Consider the following 10,310-nt stretch of genomic DNA (forward strand, 5'->3'; position numbering starts at 1 on the left):
ATCGTGAGAATTCTTTAAACGCATGCTTACCACTTGATGCTAATAAAGAAAATCATCAACATGAATGTTTTCATCATTGAAGTGAAAATGAACAGGTATAATCCCACACCGTCTCTCCAGATTCAGAGAACAACACCAATGATACTATTAAAGAAAACATTTATTTGAAGAAAATGTACAACTGTTTATAGTACAACAGTAATTCACATTACAGCAACTCTTAAGACATGCAAGAAAAAAAGAAGAAAAATGTATTATTTGTCTGTTTGGACAGAAATGTGCTTCGCATCTCTAGGCTACTGTTGTCTTACTACAAACAATAGTTAAAAATACAAGGAGGTCCATAGGGAGCATGGGGAACTTACCTATTTCATCACATGGTAGAAGAACAGAACGGTGATAACCAGAAAACCCAGGACCATCCAGTAGGAATCTGTAACAACAGGGAACCGTTTGGACTAATATGAATGGACACCATTTTGTTTCTGCTCAGGTTCTCCCAATGACTCACAGTCAGCAGGCACCCAACAAGAGAAAACATTTAGCAAAAGAGCAGTATCTGAACCTGCCTGATAAGAACACTCATTATATTTTAGTTGTCCATTCACGCCTAATGAATGTGACCCATCAGCAATGCTGATGTTCACCTAATTTCCTATTGTCCTCTCACGCCTGTGTCTGTAGCAGCCTACCTGGCTCAGGTGTCTCTACTGTCAGGCTGAGGGAGAGGGGTGTGTCCAGGGCCGGGTGGGTCACTCTGCAGGTGACCGTGGTTCCAGGGGGGAAGGTGGAGGGGTGAAGGGTGAGGTGGGAGGAGATGGACATGGTCCTGTCGCTGTGCTGCCGATGGCTGGAGAGAGACACCTGGTCTGATAGAACGCCTGGCTCTGAGTCTGTAGAGGAGACGGAGAACCACTCCATCTGAGAGAGAAGAGAGTCTCAGTATAATGTCTGTAATATTTAGGATATCCATATTATAAGTGCTGTACGATGACCTACCATTGATCTTCTGATTTCATTAGAGGTATGATCGCTGTGTGCTTGTGTGCTAACCACTTTGAAACAGTGGTATCTGTGAATATGAATGACTGGATATTTCATTGGTCGACCGCACCAGACACACCTGGACATCCAGAGGGTAGTAGTTCTTGCAGTGGCAGCTCAGTTTCTGGGGCAACTCATCCCGAAATACCAGCTTCTCCTCAGAGAGAAACATGAGGAGGTTCTGAAGACAGAGAGACTTCGTATTTAGATGTGAATCGTGTGCACAGTATGTCACACATGACATAGACACCTAATGTAATAAACGCATGTCCATATGTGTAGAGAAATAATGTACACAGGAGCAATGTGGGTTAAGTGCCTTGCTTAAGGGATTTTCCACATTTTTGTCGCTGACATTCAAACCAGCAACCTTTCGGTTATTGTACCAACGCTCTTAACCACTAGGCTACCTGCTCCCTATGTAAAGAGACAATCAATCACATGTGTTCTTAGAGGGACTCACGTGTGATGTTTAGCTGTATGACCTGCTGGGCCTGGTACAGTCCAGTGCTGACGGTGCAGATGTAGGTCCCCTCGTCAGATACCTTCAGTCTGGCCAGAGTCAGAGACGCATTACCCTGCCCCACCAGCAGGGCGGCATCCACGCTCGAACCCTCCCTCTCCACGTGTAACGGAGGAGGAAAAAACGATGCGAAACAGAGTATGATGAGGTGAAAATGAGGTCCAATTCTCATAGTAATCATTCAGTAAACCTCTGGGTTCCTAGCTATGACAGTAATATTTTCCGTCTCTGGGTGGATAATAAAATTGGAATGTTGACCATGGAGGTCCTAATGCACTTTATGTTGTGATGGTAAGTAGACCTAACTCATCCAACACTAATAGCGCCATCATAACTACTTAAATAATGCCTTTATTCTCTCACCTGCTGGCCCCTCCTCCACCTCCGTCTGCCCTGCCCTAATCTCCAGCATTTCCCTCCCACTTCCTCTGTGCTGCCACTCAAGCCCCAGCTCCTGCCCTGGGGGTGGGGCCTGCTGCCTGAAGCCAGTCCAGGAAGGCCACGCCCCCTAGAGGAGCAGAGTGAGACTCTGAGCGAGAGAACACCAGGAACACCACTGGGGAAGACAAGGGAGAGAGAAAGGAGGGAGTATGGAGAAAGAAGCAAGTGAAAAGTAGAGAAAGTGCAAGAGGGGTGATGAGAGAAGAGGCTGGGGTGAGAGAATGAATCATTACAATATGACCCATCTACTCTACCACAGGCATACTACCAAAAGCATTATAATAATCTCCTTGTCTCACCCTCAGTCAGCAAAGTTCCTGATTGGCTGAGGGGGAGTTCCAGTTTGCTTTGTATGAGAGCTGGACGATCTGATTGGTCCAGTGGCAGTGTCTGCAGGACCAATTTGAGGCTGAGCACTCCCCCCTCCATCTGCAAGGAGCCAATGAAATAAACTGGTTCTGTGGAGACCTCCTTTGCTTTATGAAGGAAGTAGCGGCTGATCTCACATGTCACTTCCTGTTCGTTACAGTCAGCATGGAGCAGCAGGTCTGCCTCTGGGATCTCAGGAGACTCAACTGTCAGAAAGCAGAGAGGGGTGGAGGGAGAGTGCAGGAGAGGGATGGTGTGAGGGAGAGAGAAGGGGAAGGTCATTTCATCAGGTATCTTTGCTGTACAAAAGAGAACCTGATAATGAACCAACCTTTAGCCTCCAAGATGATGTTGTCAGGATCGGGGACAGCAGGGAGTTTGAAGGGGGTCAGAGTATCAGGTGAAAGATCAGGGGTCACGGCCAGGTCTCTGAGGACGAGCTTGGCTGAAGAGAGCCCCACCTCCCATTTCCCCCACCCCACTACCCTCCTCCACCAGAGAACAGGACAGTACAACGTCTGCTCGTACCTGGCCTAAGAGTCCAGAATATACCGCTATTTCATGTTTAGAAAATGTCGGGAGTGAAGACAAAAAATTCTTACCAGAAACGCATGTAATCAAATATCCCAAAAGCAGCATTTCAAGCATCTTTCCAGTAGTTTTTTTGTCATCAGTAATTACTGACTTTTCAGAAATATACAGAATAGACCCCTAATTGCATAATTGAATTAATGACCACGCTCGAAATCACAGTCGAAGATGTAAGAAAACTATTTTGATACAGTGAAAATGTTTGGCTGTTATACCGTGAAGTTACTTTTGTTTGAAGGTAAACCAAATAAATCAAGTAAAATAAATGGTCGATTAAAAGTTCGCGTTGAACGTCTAGGGTTTGACAAAATAGGAATGATGAGACCCATTGATTTATCAAAAAACGATTAATAGATGCCATGTTTCCAGTGTGTTTTCCATTGCGCTATAGTTTGTTTTCAGCGTTCGAAGCTAGTGCGTCATTGTAGAATTTAGAGAAACTTTGCTGAATTAAAGTGAAAGAGAGTTGTCAATTTTTCAGCATATCCTCCAGAGCAATAACCTTATCCCTCATTAGTTGCTCAAATAAATGTGTGTCCATAACATGTGATCATAGTTAGCCAAACCAATAGATGGCGCTGCTGTTATGTGTATCTGAGTGTTATACTATATAGTACGAGTGAGCCAAGTAAGGCATTACTTACTATGCACTAAATGGAGTTGTATGGATGTTAAACAATGATGCTGAAGTAATCAACATAACCTTGCCTTTGTATAGAACAAACAACGTACAAAACACGTTGTCTATTCCAACGCTCTGCTAAAAACTGTTCCGCGCTCAGGTAAAAAAAAACAACTGCGGCTCAAAATTTGCTCCATTCATTAAAATCACAAGTAAACCAACACCCATCTATTTTTTGTGACTACCTGGACCTCCCATTTGGTTTTGAAGTATTGAAACCAAAACATATGGATTTGAATAAACATGAAAAGGTGAATGTAAGAAGCACACATCATTTCAAATAGGCTACATGTCAAATGAAATAGCATATAAACACTCTAAACAGGTCAGGAGCCAGACATGGAGTTTCAGAAGTATCGAAAATGAATTATTTAGGCTATATTATTTAAATGATTTGTGCAGAAGGTTCTACATGGAACCCAAAAGCGTTCTACCTAGAACAAAACGTTTTTTTTTTATTTTTATTTTTTACCTATAACCAAAAAGGGTTCTCCTATGGGGACAGCTGAAGAACCCTTTGGGAACTATTTTTTCTAAAAGTGTATGGGTAATTATGGGTCCTGGTCAAAAGTAGTGCACTACATAGGGAATAGGGTGCCATTTTAGACGTAGGCTCTCTGCATAAGTTAACAAAGCTATCTATTCCATACTCACACCAGACCTCAGTTCAAATATATAAAATACTATTTGAACCCAGGTCTGACACACACACAGTCTCCTAGCATCAGTCAGTGTGTTAAGTAGGCTACATTAGCTCCAAGGAGCGATGAGACATGATGGTTGCTGTAGACAGATGGCCAGAATTACGGAGGTTACACATTATTTACGACAGCCATCTCTCTCTCTCTCTCTCTCTCTCTCTCTCTCTCTCTCTCTCTCTATCTACACCTCTCTCTCTCTCTCTCTCTCTCTCTCTCTCTCTCTCTCTCTCTCTCTCTCTCTCTCTCTCTCTCTCTCTCTAACGTGGGCAGATAGAAAGAGAGAGAGAGAGAGGAGAGAGGGAGGGAGGGAGAGGGAAGGGGAGGTTAAGGAGGGGAGAACAGTTGGGATATATAGTGGTCAAGCTCCTGAGGTTCAAGGACAAGGTAGCTGTTCTGGAAAGAGCCAAGAACTTGAGAGGAACGTATATCTTCCTCAACGAGGACTATCCTGAAGCTGTGCACCAGAAGAGGAAAGAACTGATCCCAGCCATAAATGCTGCAAGAACATGTGCGGACATTGCGTGCGTCCGTTATGACAGGCACATTGTCCACCCTCCCTCCCAGAAGCCTGGAAGGGATGAGAGAGCAAAGCCTATGGGTAAGTAGCCTAAACCTCGCAGCACACACACACCAATGGATTAACGGACTGCTGAATGTATTCATATTTTCAATATTATGTCTGTCTCTGATAAGCTTCCCAGGAAAGGGCTGAAAATAGCCAATATGTAGCCTTAGAAATAAGGTTCATGAAATCAATAATTTGCTAACATCAGATAACATTCATATATTAGACATTTCTGAGACTCACTTAGATAATTCATTTGATGATACATCAGTAGCAAAACTGTCACGCCCTGACCTTTTTCACCGGTCCTTGCGCTTGTCTCCACCCCCCTACAGGTGTGCCCATCTCCCTTATTATCCCCTGTGTATTTATACCTGTGTTCTCTGTCTGTTTTTGCCAGTTTGTCTTGTTCGTTCAAGCTTACAAGCAGTTTTCCTGTCAGCTCCTATCGTTTCCCAGCCTCTTTTTGCTAGTCCTCCCGGTTTTGACCTTTGCCTGTCCTGACCCTGTACCCGCCCACCTGACCTCTCTGCCTGACCCTGAGCCTGCCTACCGTCCTGTACCTTTGCCTTACCCTGGATTTTCGACCCCTGCCTGCCTTGACCTGTCTTTGCCTGCCCCTGTTTGCTACAATAAACAGGGTTACTTCGACAGTCTGCATCTGGGTCTTACCTTGATTCCTGAAAAAAACAAGGATATAACATTTATAGAAGAGACAGAAATGCTTATGGGGGAGGAGTTGCTGTATCTAAAGCCTTTTCTTCTGGGGTGTTGTATAGATAGAAAGTGGTAGATAGAAAGGGGTGGATAGAAAGTGGTGGATAGAAAGGGATGGATAGATATAAAGTGGTGGATAGAAAGGTGGTGGATAGAAAGGTGCTGATAGAAAGTGGTGGATAGAAAGTGGTGGATAGAAAGTGGTGGAGAGAAAGTGGGAGATAGAAAATGGTGGATAGAATGTGGGAGATAGAAAGTGGTGGATAGAAAGTGCTGATAGAAAGTGCTGATAGAAAGTGCTGGATAGAAAGTGCTGATAGAAAGTGCTGGATAGAAAGTGCTGATAGAAAGTGCTGATAGAAAGTGGTGGATAGAAATTGATGATAGAAAGTGCTGATAGAAAGGGATAGATAGAAAGTGGTAGATAGAAAGGGATGGATAGAAAGGGGTGGATAGAAAGTGGTGGATAGAATGGCATGGATAGAAAGTGGTGGATAGAAAGGGGTGGATAGAAAGGGGTGGATAGAATAGTATGGATAGAAAGTGGTGGATAGAAAGTGATGGATAGAAAGGGGTGGATAGAAAGGGGTGGATAGAAAGGGGTGGATAGAAAAGATAGGAAACACTGTCACCACTGATAAATCCACTGTAATTGAGCATTTCAATAAGCATTTTTCTACGGCTGGCTGTGCTTTCCACCTGGCAACCCCTACCCCGGTCAACAGCACTGCACCCCCCATAGCAACTCGCCCAAGTCTTCCCCATGTCTCCTTCTCCCAAATCCAGTCAGCTGATGTTCTGAAAGAGCTGCAAAATCTGGACCCCTACAAATCAGCCGGGCTAGACAATCTGGTCCCTTTCTTTCTAAAATTATCTGCTGAAATTGTTGCCACCCCTATTACTAGCCTGTTCAACCTCTCTTCCGTGTCGTCTGAGATTCCCAAAGATTGGAAAGCAGCTGCGGTCATCCCCCTCTTCAAAGTGGGGGGACACTCTTGACCCAAACTGCTACAGACCTATATCTATCCTACCCTGCCTTTCTAAGGTCTTCGAAAGCCAAGTTAACAAACAGATTACCGACCATTTCGAATCTCACCATACCCTCTCTGCTATGCAATCTGGTTTCAGAGCTGGTCATGGGTGCACCTCAGCCACGCTCAAGGTCTTAAACGATATCTTAACCGCCATCGATAAGAAACATTACTGTGTAGCCGTATTCATTGATCTGGCCAAGGCTTTCGACTCTGTCAATCACCACATCCTCATCGGCAGACTCGACAGCCTTGAGTTCTCAAATGATTGCCTCGCCTGGTTCACCAACTACTTCTCTGATAGAGTTCAGTGTGTCAAATCGGAGGGTCTGCTGTCCGGACCTCTGGCAGTCTCTATGGGGGTGCCACAGGGTTCAATTCTTGGACCGACTCTCTTCTCTGTATACATCAATGATGTCGCTCTTGCTGCTGGTGAGTCTGTGATCCACCTCTACGCAGACGACACCATTCTGTATACTTCTGGCCCTTCTTTGGACACTGTGTTAACAACCCTCCAGACAAGCTTCAATGCCATACAACTCTCCTTCCGTGGCCTCCAATTGCTCTTAAATACAAGTAAAACTAAATGCATGCTCTTCAATCGATCGCTGCCTGCACCTGCCCGCCTGTCCAACATCACTACTCTGGACGGCTCTGACTTAGAATACGTGGACAACTACAAATACCTAGGTGTCTGGTTAGACTGTAAACTCTCCTTCCAGACCCACATCAAACATCTCCAATCCAAAGTTAAATCTAGAATTGGCATTCTATTTCGCAACAAAGCATCCTTCACTCATGCTGCCAAACATACCCTTGTAAAACTGACCATCCTACCAATCCTCGACTTCGGCGATGTCATTTACAAAATAGCCTCCAATACCTTACTCAACAAATTGGATGCAGTCTATCACAGTGCCATCCGTTTTGTCACCAAAGCCCCATATACTACCCACCATTGCGACCTGTACGCTCTTGTTGACTGGCCCTCGCTTCATACTCGTCGCCAAACGAGCTCCATGACATCTACAAGACCCTGTTAGGTAAAGTCCCCCCTTATCTCAGCTCGCTGGTCACCATAGCATCACCCACCTGTAGCACGCGCTCCAGCAGGTATATCTCTCTGGTCACCCCCAAAACCAATTCTTTCTTTGGCCGTCTCTCCTTCCAGTTCTCTGCTGCCAATGACTGGAACGAACTACAAAAATCTCTGAAACTGGAAACACTTATCTCCCTCACTAGCTTTAAGCACCAGCTGTCAGAGAAGCTCACAGATTACTACACCTGTACATAGCCCACCTATAATTTAGCCCAAACAACTACCTCTTTCCCTACTGTATTTATTTTATTTTATTTATTTATTTTGCTCCTTTGCACCCCATTATTTTTATTTCTACTTTGCACATTCTTCCACTGCAAATCCACCATTCCAGTGTTTTACTTGCTATATTGTATTTACTTTGCCACCATGGCCTTTTTTTTGCCTTTACCTCCCTTATCTCACCTCATTTGCTCACATCGTATCTAGACTAGTTTCTACTGCATTATTGACTGTATGTTTGTTTTACTCCATGTGTAACTCTGTGTCATTGTATGTGTCGAACTGCTTTGCTTTATCTTGGCTAGGTCGCAATTGTAAATTGGTAAAATAAAGGTGAAATAAATAAATAGAAATGGATGGATAGAAAGGGGTGGATAGAAAGGGATAGATAGAAAGTGGTGGATAGGTAGAAAGTGGTGGATAGATAGAAAGGGGTGGATAGAATGGTATGGATAGAAAGTGGTGGATAGAATGGTATGGATAGAAAGTGGTGGATAGAAAGTGGTGGATAGAAAGGGGTGGATAGAAAGTGGTGGATAGAAAGGGATAGATAGAAAGTGGTGGATAGATAGAAAGTGGTGGATAGATAGAAAGTGGTGGATAGATAGAAAGGGGTGGATAGAATGGTATGGATAGAAAGGGGTGGATAGAAAGTGGTGGATAGAAAGGGGTGGATAGAAAGTGGTGGATAGAAAGTGGTGGATAGAAAGGGATAGATAGAAAGTGGTGGATAGATAGAAAGGGGTGGATAGAACGGTATGGATAGAAAGGGGTGGATAGAAAGGGATAGATAGAAAGTGGTGGATAGATAGAAAGTGGTGGATAGATAGAAAGGGGTGGATAGAATGGTATGGATAGAAAGGGGTGCATTTGCAGACTGGCAGCTCTGGCAGCTCCTTGCAGACTGACAGCTCCTTGCAGACTGACAGCTCTGGCGGCTCCTTGCAGACTGGCAGACTGGCAGCTCCTTGCAGACTGACAGCTCCTTGCAGACTGACAGCTCCTTGCAGACTGACAGCTCTGGCGGCGCTGAACAGGCGGGAGACTCCGGCAGCGCTGTAGAGGAGGAAGGCTCTGGCAGCGCTGGACTGAGGAGCTCTGGCGCCTCTGGACTGAGGGGCGGGAGCTCTGGCAGCGCCGGACAGGCGGGAGACTCCGGCTGCGCTGGAGAGGAGGAAGGCTCTAGCAGCGCTGGACAGGCAAGACGCACTATAGGCCTGATGCGTGGTGCTGGCACTGGTGGTACTGGGCCGAGGACACGCACCTCAGGGCGAGTGCGGGGAGGAGAAACAGGAATTCTGTGCGGGGGGCTGCCACCGGAGGGCTGGTGCGTGTAGGTGGCACTGGATAGACCGGACCGTGCAGGTGCACTGGAGCTCTTGAGCACCGAGCCTGCCCAACCTTACCTGGCTCGATGCCCACTCTAGCCCGGCCGATAAGAGGAGCTGGTATGTACCGCACCGGGCTATGCACCCGCACTGGAGACACCGTGCGCTCCACAGCATAACACGGTGCCTGCCCGGTCTCTCTCGCTCTCCGGTAAGCACAGGAAGTTGGCGCAGGTCTCGTCTCCTACCTGGCTTCGCCATACTCCCTGTGTGCCTCCTCCCCAATACATTTTTGGGGCTGACTCTCGGGCATCCTACCGCGCCGCCGTGCTCGCTTCGCCAACCTCATTCTCCTGTAACCTTCCTCGCACTGCTCCATCGAATCCCAGGCGGGCTCCGGCACTGTCCCTGGGTCGACCGCCCACCTGTCTATCTCTTTCCAAGTTGTGTAGTCCAGATTCTGCTCCCATGTCCCGAAATCCTGACATCGCTGCCTCTCCTGCTCCTCGTAATGCTGCCTCTCTGCTTTCACTGCCTCCAGCTCTGCTTTGGGGCGGCGATATTCCCCTGGGCAGGGTCCTTTTCCGTCCAACTCGTCCTCCCAAGTCCATGAGTCTTGTGATGCTGGCTGCTTCTCCTGCTGTTGCTGCTTGTCACCACGCCGCTTGGTCCTGTTGTGGTGGGTGGTTCTGTAACGGTTTTCTTCTGGTGAAAGAGAGGTGGACCAAAACGCAGCATGGTTATAATTCATGGTTCTTTAATAACAAAACTATACATGAATAAACTACAAAACAATGAACATGAAAACCCGAAAACAGTCCCGTGTGGTACAAACACTGACACAGGAGACAACCACCCACAAAACCCAACACAAAACAGGCTACCTAAATATGGTTCCCAATCAGAGAGAATGCCTAACACCTGCCTCTGATTGAGAACCATATCAGGCCAAACACAGAAACAGACAAACTAGACACACAACATAGAATGCCCACCC

General features: G+C 46.1%; 1 pseudogene; it reads right to left on the reverse strand.

The window, feature by feature from the left end:
- Positions 1-254: 254 nt before the first annotated feature.
- Positions 255-10,064, reverse strand: LOC135563614 (tapasin-related protein-like; annotated as a pseudogene).
- Positions 10,065-10,310: the final 246 nt, after the last annotated feature.

This window comes from Oncorhynchus nerka, linkage group LG3 (assembly GCF_034236695.1).
Source record: "Oncorhynchus nerka isolate Pitt River linkage group LG3, Oner_Uvic_2.0, whole genome shotgun sequence".
Classification (NCBI taxonomy): Eukaryota; Metazoa; Chordata; class Actinopteri; order Salmoniformes; family Salmonidae; genus Oncorhynchus; species Oncorhynchus nerka.